Source organism: Helianthus annuus, chromosome 7 (genome assembly GCF_002127325.2).
Source record: "Helianthus annuus cultivar XRQ/B chromosome 7, HanXRQr2.0-SUNRISE, whole genome shotgun sequence".
Classification (NCBI taxonomy): domain Eukaryota; kingdom Viridiplantae; phylum Streptophyta; class Magnoliopsida; order Asterales; family Asteraceae; genus Helianthus; species Helianthus annuus.
Window position 1 is genome coordinate 16,282,669 of NC_035439.2, and position 12,864 is coordinate 16,295,532.

Here is a 12,864-nt window from a genome sequence, read left to right on the forward strand (position 1 = left end):
AACATTAACATTCAAAAGTAACCTCAAAATTAAACAAAAACATCTTTAATAGAACTATAACAGGCTTGAAAACACAATCTTCAAATCACCAATGGATTGTATGTGTTGGTTTAGTATGTCCACGTATCCACGTCCGGCAACACTACTAATTATGTGTTGATAATTATAATATTCATCAATGTGGAGATCATGGGTTCGAGTCTCATGTGGTACAATTTGTTCCCGGTGAGTAGCGGTTTTACCATAGTGGACCTTAGGGTGGTGGTTTCCCCTGAAATAATGGGCGGGTCGGGTCAACAACATTGTTTGTGTTCGCAGGGCGTGGGTTGCCTTTCACCAATAGATTTACCCAGGTGACAGGCCTTGTATAGTACTTGTTGATCGTTTAAAAATTAATAATTATGGAATTCATTATATATTATTATTTTAATGATAATTAGCAAGTTTTAATTCAATACCCTAACTTATCCTCTAAGACATGAATACTATAATTAGAGACTAGTAGGAAACCCGCGCGATGCGGCGGGGACAACAATTTTCAACAAATGATCACCTTTTTTTAAACATTACTAATTACGAATTATTACTTTAAACAACAAAAGCTATTCAAACACTATATGTTGCACCCCGTCTATTACAGATGATTATTTTTAGTCATATAATCACTATTAAAACACACTTGTACACCTTGTACACACTGCACAGCCCCAAGACAAGCTGCTAGTGTGTCAAACTGTGACCAGAAGGCTTCGGAACCTGAACTCGTTTTCCATTCCTAAGACCAGACCCATCCCTCGCCCAATATCGTTCTGCCCTAAGAAACCACAACCTCTTTATTAACCGCCGGGAATCTCCTCCACAAGGGACCGCCCTCAACCCAGTTATCCATCCAAAACATAGTTTTACCCCCGTCGCCAATTGGAAGGCTCAAAGCATAAAACTCTTTCTCAACAGAGCAGATGTCTTTCCACATCTCACAAATACCGTTCTTTCAGGGGGAATTGCCCAACCACTCTTGAACTACCATTGATCGGAACCACCACCTTAACCCATGAAGTCATAGGCCTGTCTTTAAGTTTCCACATCCAATTTGCTAGCAACGTAAGATTAGCACTTCTAATATCTCTAGTACCAATACCCCCAACTTTTATGCTTAACATGGGCCATTATTTCAGCCCTATTAAACATATACAAGAAGCCAAACAATAATAAATAGGTGATCCACGTAAAAGGTGAATTAAGATCATAAGAATGCATGCCACATGTGCTTAAAGATCCAATTCTTAGCTGTAAGTATCCACAGTAACATTATCAAACATCAAATGCAGGTACCTTCACTTTTGAAGCCATGTTTGTTGCTAGGCTTGTTGACGTGACAGACTGTGATAGAAAAAATAGAACTGAAACAAAAAAATTACAAATTTTATGACTAATATGACATATATGTGAAGCAAAACCACCAGCTAAGAAGAAACCAATTACCAAACATATATGTTCCATTGAGAGATCATCCATGCTTTCAATCAAAAACTCCATTTTCCTTTCTATGAAGGGATCTGTTGATAATTTCCGCCTATTGTAATCAGACTAACATGTAGAAACACTCATAATTACACTTTAGTAATGTCATGCTGAAAACTGTAAAATTTCTCTATAAGAGGAAATAAAATACCTTGGTGACAGGTGACCCAGCTTCCGGTTTAGTCATAAATGCACCAACAAGGGCTAAATTTGAAACACTGATCTGTTAAATGTAAATATCATCAAAAACATAGATAGTGTTAGCCAAAAGATTTATTTAATGCAATGAGTAATAAATTTTAAAACAAAATTTGCTCATAAAATAAAAGTAGTATTTTTTTTATCAGAAACATAAAGGTATCTCCTCAAAAATATCCGCACATGATAGTTTTTTTCTCATGCAGCCTAGACAACAGAATAAGAAGACAAAGTGTGACAAACTTCCAATTCATACAAAGCAGATTCATAAAAGCATAATAGAATGAAGGTTACTTTTCTCCATTAGTTTCATTGTTATTTCAAGGCCTTCAAAGCAAGGCACCTTGGTTGGACTTGGAAGAATCTTATATGTATATATTTTTTTAAATAAATGGCTAAACTTGCATACCATGTGGATTGAACCCGTGACCTCCACCTTATATAACAAACACATTGTTTACTATTCTCCCGCAACCGAGAAATTATGGCACATCACTCAAATAAGTACATCAACAAAAGAAATTATACCCCTTAGAAATACAACATCACATAAACTCGGAATCATTATAAAATAATATTGTTTGTATTTTATCACAAACTCGGAATCATTAAAAAATATTATTTTTTGTACTTTATATGTTTGTATTTACACCACTCGAATCAGTACATCAACAAAAGAATACTAAATGAAACTCTTACGCGTGTATGGGATTTTCCCACAAATTTGTTGTATTGTAATGATATTACAACCAGCGACATAGTAACAAACACGCAATCGCCAATGATCTCTAGATCAAGTGGTGGAAGACTTGCATTTCTCTTGAGAGATGCAAGTTCGACTCCCACTTGGTGCAGAGTGAGGCATTGGTGGGCAATGATAGGAGACCCAGGGAAACCTGGGTTGGATCCTTGAGCCAAACGGGTTTTACCGGTAATTTCACTGTCGTGCCTACGGGCGGGTGGGTTACCGGGTTTTCCCCGGAATTGGTGGTGGACTCGGGTTACTCTCGGAGTACTCCGTTTGTTCAGTGGGTGCCCCGAAAGTACTTGGGATTGAGTTTGTTCGCCGTTCAAAAAAAAGTAACAAACACGCAATCAAAATATACTAAATAGATAGATTCACCTAAATAGATCTTAAGATGCAAAAACCTAGATCTATGTTAAACTTCGTCTACTTCAAAATTAATCAGCCGTATGCACAAATAATCACAGATTAAAAATAACCAAATTGAATCACTCTTACAACATAATTAAACACCATCACAATTGATGACTTGAAATCACAAAAACCGAACCGGATGAGAAAGAATCAGACGAATCAGCTAGCAACTGAATCAGATTGTTATTCTGTGATGATTTTATGTGTAAGATTTGATATGAAAGTGAGATTTTAAATTGTGGTGATGAGATCGAATGATAGTTTTATATTTGATACCTGATTGCCTCCTAGATCTCGATTTGTATCTTTGAGGTGAGAGAGAGAGATGAATGGTTTTGAAAATATTATGACCCCCAAAATTGTGATGGCGGTGGTTTTTGACTAACAGGAAGATGTTGACCCGCTCTATTTCTGTATCGATCTCTGATCTCTGTATTTGTGTAGAATGAAGAAAACCTCTGGGTAGGTGAGTAGAAAATAAAAGCGGCAGGTGCTATATTGCGGAATTCAAAATTTAAAATCAGAGCTTAATAATACCTGGTCAACCTTTTGAAAGTTTCTTTGCTGTAGTTAGTTGTATGTTACACTTTAACATTTGTACCTTTAACCCATTTAAAGAGGAAAAGGTAACTACTAAATAATTATTTAAGATTTGGTTGGTCAAAGATAAAGGACTAAAATGTAATTAACGTGAGGGAGTTAAAATATAATTAGTATTTAAAAGACTAATTTACCCTTATTTTAGGGTCTATCTTATAAATTAAGAGAGAAAAAAATCTTATTTTCTGTATATCTTAAAATGTCATTCTTTCATGCATTATAATATATTATAGATTAGTTGTTAATTTCTTCTTTAATCACTTGTACATTAAAGCATTATCTACTTGTACCTTTTAATTTGTGCGTCGATATTGAACAAGACAACTACCGAAACGTCGACAAAAATGTGTAGGTTGTCATGCTATCTTTGGATTTTTTTTAAACATTATAGTTTATAAGATATGCCAAGAATAAGTAAAAAAGTTATAGGTTTGTTATAGAGGGGTGAATTGTAACTAATTATCTATAATTTTGTTAAAACCTTAGGGATTTAAGTGTAATAAGTTTAGGGGTTAAAAAATAAATAGTGTTTAAAAGACTAAAGTACCCTCATTTTAGGGGTGTTTCTATAAATAAAAAGGGGGGAAAAGTTCTTATGTTTTTGGTATCTTAAAATGCCTTTGCCTCATGCATTATAATATAGTATAGATTAAAGATTCTTTTGAATTATAAAGAAATATCAAGGATCTAAATGTTTTAGATTGAGGGACTAAAAAATAATTATGGTTTAAAAGACCACTTTACCCTCATTTTAGGGGTTTATTTATAAATAAGGGGGGAAGAAGTTCTTAACTTTTGGGAATCCCTCCCTCATGCATTATAATATAGTATAGATGTAGGATTAGGTGAAATGTTGCACCAAACTAACAAACCCTGGTGTAACCTAAATAGTGCATGTTTTTCATATACAAATTCCCCATGTTTGCACTGTTTATGCTAAAGATTTGATATGAATGGTTAAGTAAATAGAAACAAATTGTGAATTGGTTTTAACAAAAATGAGAAGTTTCGAACACAACAGAGACAAGAATTAGAAAATGTAGGGAAAGTTAAAGAAGTACGGCTCGTACTCAATTAAGAAGGTATTACCCGTAATATGTAACGACAAACAAGAAGTCAGAAACCGTAATTCCGACCCCTTGTTACTTGGTATGACTCATACTCACTTAATGAGCTACAGGTCGTACCAACGTCACAAAAATCCAAAATACACCTTTAAATACAACACGACGGCTAGAAACACAAGGAGGGTGACCTAGAGAAGTTGTCATCGACCTGATAGGATTAACCGAGGCATTTAGAGGGACTAACATGTGGAAACATCAAAGATTGAAGATTTAACCCTTCGGTTAGCGACATCTACTACACATGTTCTTTCTTTATCAAGGTTTGTCTTTCTTTACTGTCAAAACATGATTTTGTCTATATTTTGTTTGTTTTGTTCATCATGTCTGGGCGTCTGGCTAAGCTAGTGATAAGTATTCAGATGTGATGATTCTTAGGATGATTTGATTTATAAATGTTCGCTTTGTTTATGTAATGTAATTTTAGTAAATTTTGTGATAGTTTATCCTATTATGTGTATGATAGCATGTTGAGAATTGATTTTGTGATTGGGTTGTGTGGTTGAGTCAATCTTTCAATGAGGTATTGATGTGCTTAAATTTGTAAATCTTTTTAGCATGATTTTACCCCATGTTTTATGCATGATTATTGGATAATTAACGAGTTTAGTTGTTTATTAGCCTTATTTGTGAATTTCCAGGGTTTGTTGAAGCTTTGTTGGATTTTGGGAGGCTAACTCATTATTGTTGCATATTTTTGTAGTGCAGAGAAAAACACCTAATACCCTTCTTAAACACACCCAATGCTAGACACACCCAATGCATTTATTCGGCATGATCGTGCCCTCATTTAACCCATTGGTACTCCCTGTAAAACATCATCAGATATTGGGGCTTGAAGAACCAATGGGCATTGCAGATCGGTCAAACACATAGCACACCAAATACCAACTCTTGGACACACCTGATTTTTCTTGTTCACACCCAATGCCAACTACTAGATACACCCAGTGCCCATGCTTTCCTATATAAATGCATTAGATTCATTATCAAAGGGAGAGGCCCTACAGTTTTCACTCACCATTCTAAACTAAAAAATTTATGATTTCATTAATTTTCAAGCATCCAAGAGGACTTTCAACATTAAGAAGATCATCATTCATCAACCATCCTACTTCCTTGCTTGCTTTTGGTTTGAAATTTCTTAGATTTTAACCATGAATTTTGGTAGTTTAGCAAGCATGTTTGTATATGTTGCTATGAGCCTTATGGGCTAAACATTATAGTTGCTTAAATCATGTTGAAGTTTTTGTTCATGTGATGATTTGTAAGACTTTGTGATGACAAGTTTAAGTTAATCTTCATGATAATGTTCTAGACTTCTAGTATTATTCTTGGACTATGTATGCATGGTTAAGGTCGAATTCCATGAATGTTTGATTATTGTTTGCTCATGATATGTTGGAAAACCCATATGTGAATGATGATTGTTGAATCTTGTTACTAGTTAGTAGGATTCAAGACATAAAACTAGGAATGCTAATTGTTATCATAGATTGGATGAAGATTTGAACAGGTGTATGTAGTCTTGCACTTAGATTTGGAAAAATCATAAGGGCATTATTTAGATTCTAGAGTATGTTAAAATTATGTAAGATTGATAATTTAGGCCAAAATTGTTATCTAGCATGATCATGATCGTGGTTCACATCAAGAACAACATTATGATATTATCTAATTAAAAGCAATTTTAGGTGATAAGTATGTTTTTCATATTAGTCTTCCTGAGATTGCGAGTTAGGAGTTTTAACAAACAAGTAACTCGTGTTTAAAGATTAACATTACATTTGCAAACGAACTTCAAAAGAATGATTTTTAGGTGATAAGAATGTTTTGTCATTTTAATTTTCCAAAGAAATTATAAAATTAAACGATCTTGATGAGAACTTAATTACTAGAAAGTTTGTGTCATCACTGGTTTTGCCTAAGGTTATTGCATGAACATTAGTGGATACTTGGTTTAGGCAACTTCTTGATTGATCTTGTTGAACTTTCTTAATTTAGGCTTTTTTATTATTTGCATGATTAATTAGAAAATCAAACTTGCTATTTGAAAAGGCTTTAGACTAATAAAAGTTAAGTATCTAGAAGTCGCGTCCACATTTTTATATCCGGTTCTTGCCCCATACTATTCAACGGCTACTGGTGTGTGCAAAGCGTAATATGTTTTTATTGATATTTTAAGCTCATTTTACACATTAATCAAGTTTTAAATTTATAAAACACGATATTCTACTAACACTAAAAACACACTTGGGCAAGTGCACCCATCGTGAGCGTAATATAGCGTTGGTAAGATACCGAGGTCGTCCAAGGACACAAGAGCTTTTAGTACCAGTTTATCCTCAACGTTTAATCAATCTAAATTTTTGGAGAAAGGTTTAAAACATGAAAATAAAAACTAAAAATGCAGAAATAAAGATAAAATAAAAACAGATAGACAAGATGATTCACTTGGATCCGACTCGTCTTTAATGTATCCTTTGATGATTTTTGCACTTTCGGACTTTTTAAGATCTTATCTTAGTTATAGTAGTAGGCCCCTCTTTTGAAAGTGACGTTACCCTCAACCCAATGGTTTGAGTCAGCAAGGATACAATCCCAAAGGGTCGGAATATTGAAAGATAATTAATTAAGTTATTAATGCGAAAAGTGGTAGGCCCCTCTTTTGGAGGTGACGTTACCCTTGGCTAAGTGGTCTGAGTCAACAGGGATACAATCCCAAGTAACCGGTTTAATGTATTAATAGTAGTTTACATATGAGGGGATCAAGCCATTCGCACCCCCACCATCCAATACCAGTGGGTATTGAAGGAGGTCCTAGTAAGCTTGACCCAGGTCCTTGCAGGATCTATACACTAAACAAGGCAAGAACCTTACTAAACCATTCCCTTAACCCACGACCAGGTAGCCAACATGCCTCTATATAGACCGTAGAGACATGAATGGTGTAAATCTTTTACTTTATATAGACAGTAAAGTAATGCCAAGACACCACGGACAAATGATAAAGAACATTCACCTTCAATATTAGAAACTAGTTATTAAAGTCATTAATACAAAACCAAATAAAAACTGCCGAAAGATTAAAAATCAAAAGTAATACATAAAAGACTTGTCTTCACCAAGTGATGTAAGAGGCTTAACCAAACATGGTCTTTGATTGGCAAGAACTCTTAGGATCAATCTTGGATCCCGATACTACTAAACACTCTAAAGATGGATGATGGATGATGGTGGTGGGTGTTGGTGGTGGAATGGTGGTGGAGTGGTGGCAAAGTGGGAGAGTAGTGGCCGTTTTGCCAAAGGATGCCTTTGAAGTGAGCCAAGCACCCCTATTTATAGCCTGCACAGAGCCCTGACCACGGCCCCGTGTCCAGCGGGCACGCCCCCTTGGCCAGCCTTTTGTCATCCTTCAATAAATGCATGTGTCAGCAGAGGGCTCCACACGGCCCATGTCCAGCGGGCACGGCCCCGTGGGCAGAAGCGTATCTGTACTATCAAGATTTTGCAAGATTCTACGTATCTTAGCGTTGACCACGCCCCGTGCTGAGCTGGGCATGCCCCCGTGGTGGGCATAGAAGCTTCTACAGCTTTGTCTTTTCTGCAGGCATCTGACCACGCCCCCAAGTCCAGTGGGCACGGCCCTGTGGTCTGTCTTCTATTTCTTTGTTTTTGCTTTTGGGGATGATGCCGAGGGGTCGGGCATGTCACGTTTATTCCTTTTCTTTGTATTTATGTTGGTTTTGGTTGTATGTTTGTTCCTTTTGCTTGTTTAAGCTCATTTGGTCTTGTAAATTCAAAAGGAAGACAAAAACACATTGTTTCCAACATTAGTACTAAAAAGGGTTAGTTTTATGCATCATTTGATGTAATTTATATGTTACATTTTGCACACATCAAATACCCCCACACTTGAATCTTTGCTTGTCCTCAAGTAAAACTCTTTAATATGTGGCTTACACACCCAAATGGAAGAGGTAGAGGAGAAGTTTTGGGCTTGTCTTGAGTGTCGGGAATCCAAGATCTTTATTGGGTTTTATTTTTATTTTATTTACAATCCTATTTGTCATGATTTATTTAGAACATTTTATAAGAAAAATTACTTATTTGGGCATAACATGCCTCTTTAAAATTCCATTTATATATAAGTTCACATACCTCACAGGAGATCACTCAACACTCGGCCGAAGATGTATTTTTGTGAAACACTCGAGACTGGCATGGAATTTACTTCTGCCATATGCTTTCCAAGCAATCAAACCTCCTCCTTTTTAATTATAAACCTTCGTAAATATCAAGAGGACTTTGGGAAAAGGTTAAACTTGGTCTAAAAGGTGGTTTTGGTTAGTGGTTAGTAAAAAATGGTTAAAAGTGTAAAAAGCGTCGGTCGTCATAAAACCTTTTGTTTTTGTGACTTTTATTCAAACTAAGCATATTCAAACAAAGTTTCTTTGATGAACTTGTTTATTGCAAGACTTTCATTTTTTTTAACAGGAGACGTCACAAGATAACCGAGCTTTTTACTAAAACAAGGGGGTTGAAAAGAAAAAGTTTTTGATGGGTAAAGGGTGTTTGTTTTGTGGGTTTTGAAATGAAAAGGTTTAGGCTCAAAGGGGTTAACTAGGGGGATTTTGGGTAGGTGATTAAAAAAATTTGAAAAATAATGGTGTTGAAAGGAAAATGGGCTAGTCCTAATGCCTCCATCATTTACTTTCTTGGGTTTAAGTTGGTAAGGACCGGGAATGTATCGTCGTGGCAAGTTCTAGAGTCGTAAGAACTAAGGGGCTATTCACACAAGAAACAAAAAATGAGCATTTAGTTTAAAGATATAAGCTTGTATGCTCAATAAAGGCTCAAAACTCACTTGTTGTGGGAATGGGTTTATAATGTGATCAAGTATATATATAATCATATTTTAATTATATTTGTCATGCATTTTAGGGTCGAAGTGACCCTGGGAGTGAGAGTGGTGAGAAGAATGGTGGGAAGAGTGGTGAGAATGGTGCGAGTGCAGCGAATACTGCGAATGGTGTGAGCCTTGGGGCTCTTCTGGTTGTTGCGGCCCAAATGAATGATGATAGGAGGGCGAAGTGCTAAGTGAGACAGAACGTCTTGCTGGTTCAAGGGAGTGCCTCCAATCATCATACGGATCGGAGGTAAACGATGCAGAGGGAGTACGCCGATGTGATGGCCCTGCTTGGCTATGCCTTCCTCCCCTCATAGGTGCTTTCCCTCTTCCTCGTACTCTGGGCGGCATTTTCGGTATGTAGACCTATCAAAAACAAGGAAACAAACAAAATATATAAACCAAATAAGATTAAGATTAATCCTAGGTCATTTGCCTAGACTTGGAAGTCTAAGGAATGTGCTACTGTGTCATTGAGATTAAACACAAAAGGATAGTGTTTAATTCACTCAATGTTGGCTCTGATACCAACCTGTCAGACCCCGATATTTTAACCACAAACCGGTGGGCCCGGTGGGAAGTATCATGACGTAGTTGATATCATCATAGTCAATTAAACACGGTTTATGGCACAGCGGAAGGCTTGGTTGAAATTACTATTACAAACCGAAAGTTCAAAGTACGAATAAAAGAATATACAGACGGTTGTAAAGAAAGGATCCACAGGCGGATCTAAATATATTAAAAAACGAAGTTCAACAGACTTAAGGCATTACAGACTTGTAAGATCCTCTACTTAACGCCCAGAAGCTCCCAGCCTATTACGTGTAGTACCTGTCACTTAGTCTTTTAAAAATACGCCAGTTACACTGGTAAATACAATTAACTGACTCTTTTGAAAAGTGTTTATGAAAATTTGGTTTAGGTGCACAAGGCACAAAATCTTTTATAACTTGGGACAATTATAATTATAATCTTGTATACAGATTTACATGTTTGTCATACATTTAGGGCCCGATATAGAAGCCGAGACATGATTAACCGACACATCACTAATATAAACCCACAAGGAGTTATCCCCAACAATGTGGGTATATCTTTTTACATACGCAACTGTCAGGTGTATGCCTACACCCCGTGCTTAAGTCATGGCCATTTGCAATTAAATGAGCGGAGGATATCCAGGACACGGTCGTATTAACCCCCAATGTTTATGTTATCAAACAAAACAGATTAAAACGAGTTATGCGGATTTATTAATCATAATCCGACCAAATGATCCCATACCCGACCAAGCGGTAATATTTTATCGTATCCCAAGCCCGTATAAGGGAAAATAGGTTAAAAGTATTTACCTGAGTTTCTAAATGCGAGATCTATCTACTCAGCCGTATAATGTACTTAGACTAGTGAAGGTAGCTTTACCGGGCCTCCCTAGTCTGGAACGAAGGTTTTATTAACATATTAGATTACTAGCGTGTCTTATTTAAGTCGTAGACTTAGACCGGTTAGTTTAAAGTAAGATATACGGTATAAAACACTAGATTAAGCGATGACCGAAATGGAATGTAATTTAGACCCAACAAGTATGGAGACTTTTATTATATGGGTAAACTAAATACATTCTGGATTTTGAAGTCAAAATGATAAGGTTAAACCCGTTTCGGTTAATTTATGCAAACTAGTTACATAAACCGAACCGAACGCCTATAAGCATAAACGGGTAACCGGATGACTCAAATACAAGTCTCATATGTTATTATGCTTAAAATATGTTATGATATTAGTAGGATATAAGCAAGTATGCCCTTAAAGATTTTAAAACAGAATTTAGCCCTATAAGGGCATTTTGGTCATTTTAAGGTTTATGAAAGAGGTTTACATGTAAACTAAGATTCTGGTCATAATCATTCTGTAAAAATATATAATTTATGTTATTATAACAACAGGATATCATATATTTGTGTGGTTTGTGATTTATGGCCAAACCATGTACCGTATGGGGCATTTTGGTCATTTAACACATAGTTTTAAGGACTTATTTGAGATTCTGAGTTCATGACTTATACCTACTGTAAAAAATATTAAAAATAGTTTATAAAATCAGTAGGTAATAAGTCTTGGGTGCTAAGTATGGTTTAAAACCATACTATGCCCGTTAATGTTGTAAAAATCGATAAATGACGATTATTTCGATGCTTAGGAAATTCTAAGGTTATGACCAGCTTTGAATGGTCAAAATAATTTATTTATCAAAACATATCAGTAACAAAAGGTGTTTGCATGTTAATTATATTTAAAACCCAATTTAAGTGTGAAAAGGGCATAATCGTCATTTACTAACTTCATGCAAGAGTTGTAAGTTAAACTCACAATATAATTTGTTTAAATATCCCAAATAATTCCAAATATGATATCATATCAGTAAACATTGAGTTTTATGCTAAAATTATGCTTAAAACTTATTTTATGTGATAAAGGGCATTTTAGTCCTTTTTAAGCATGTTTTATGATTATTTGAGTAAATTCAGTTTATGACCAGAATGTAAATGTCTAAATATGCTAAACATGTTTACAAATCATAATGTAACTCATTTGCATGTTCCTTTATGGTTAAAATCTCATTTTTACATAAAAGGGCATATTAGTCAATATTAAGCATAGTAACGGAATCAAGTAAATAAACTCAGATTACTAGGTGACCATGTAATATAACTTCAGAGCGTCATATTAATACATAATATGGTCACAAAGGAACCTTAATACATAAAGGAAATAAGCTAATTCGGGTCAGAACTGAAAGTCAAAGAAAAAGTCAAGGTTTTGCGACTTCGGTTGCGAACCGAGCCTAAACTTAGAATTATCAGGTTGAATATGTTTAGACATGTTCTAATAATGTTTACCAAGTTATTAAAGTGATAAAACATATTTTATAACTTCTACATTATCAGATTTGAATTTATTTAAATACTGACCCGTTTGATTTTTATGTTAATTACTTTGACCCGACAATTAACCAAGTAAACGTGGTAATTAGAAGGTGCCCTTTTGAGGGATTAACACCTACCTAATTACGATCACGTAGGCATATTCAACTCGAACAATAGCTGGACCATTTAGGCCTAAACCGAAAGTCAAAGCCGATTTGCGGCAACTTTGACTTTCGGCTTTTAAATGCATAAAAACCGAACTAGAGTGGGTAAGGACACTACAAAAGGTCCTAGCTCGAAACTTGAAGTATGGAGAGCTTCCTTTTTTATTAGGAACCTCAGAGAATGCCAAGCAAGAGAGAAAAGAATGATTTTTTAATGAGTAAGGAAGAATGGCAACATAAGAGCTTTATTTATAATGCA

The 12,864-nt window shown here is 35.4% G+C and overlaps 1 long non-coding RNA gene across 2 annotated transcripts; it reads right to left on the reverse strand.

The window, feature by feature from the left end:
- Window positions 1-535: 535 nt before the first annotated feature.
- Window positions 536-3,390, reverse strand: LOC110868004. Of its 2 annotated transcripts, XR_002552104.2 has the most exons (5): window positions 3,155-3,390; window positions 1,673-1,744; window positions 1,483-1,587; window positions 1,333-1,400; window positions 536-1,177 (listed from the first exon to the last, which is right to left on the reverse strand). It is a non-coding gene; the product is annotated as an uncharacterized LOC110868004 (long non-coding RNA). The 2 variants fall into 2 exon arrangements; XR_002552103.2 differs by having other exon boundaries at window positions 536-1,400; window positions 3,155-3,389.
- Between the last annotated feature and the right edge of the window lie 9,474 nt (window positions 3,391-12,864).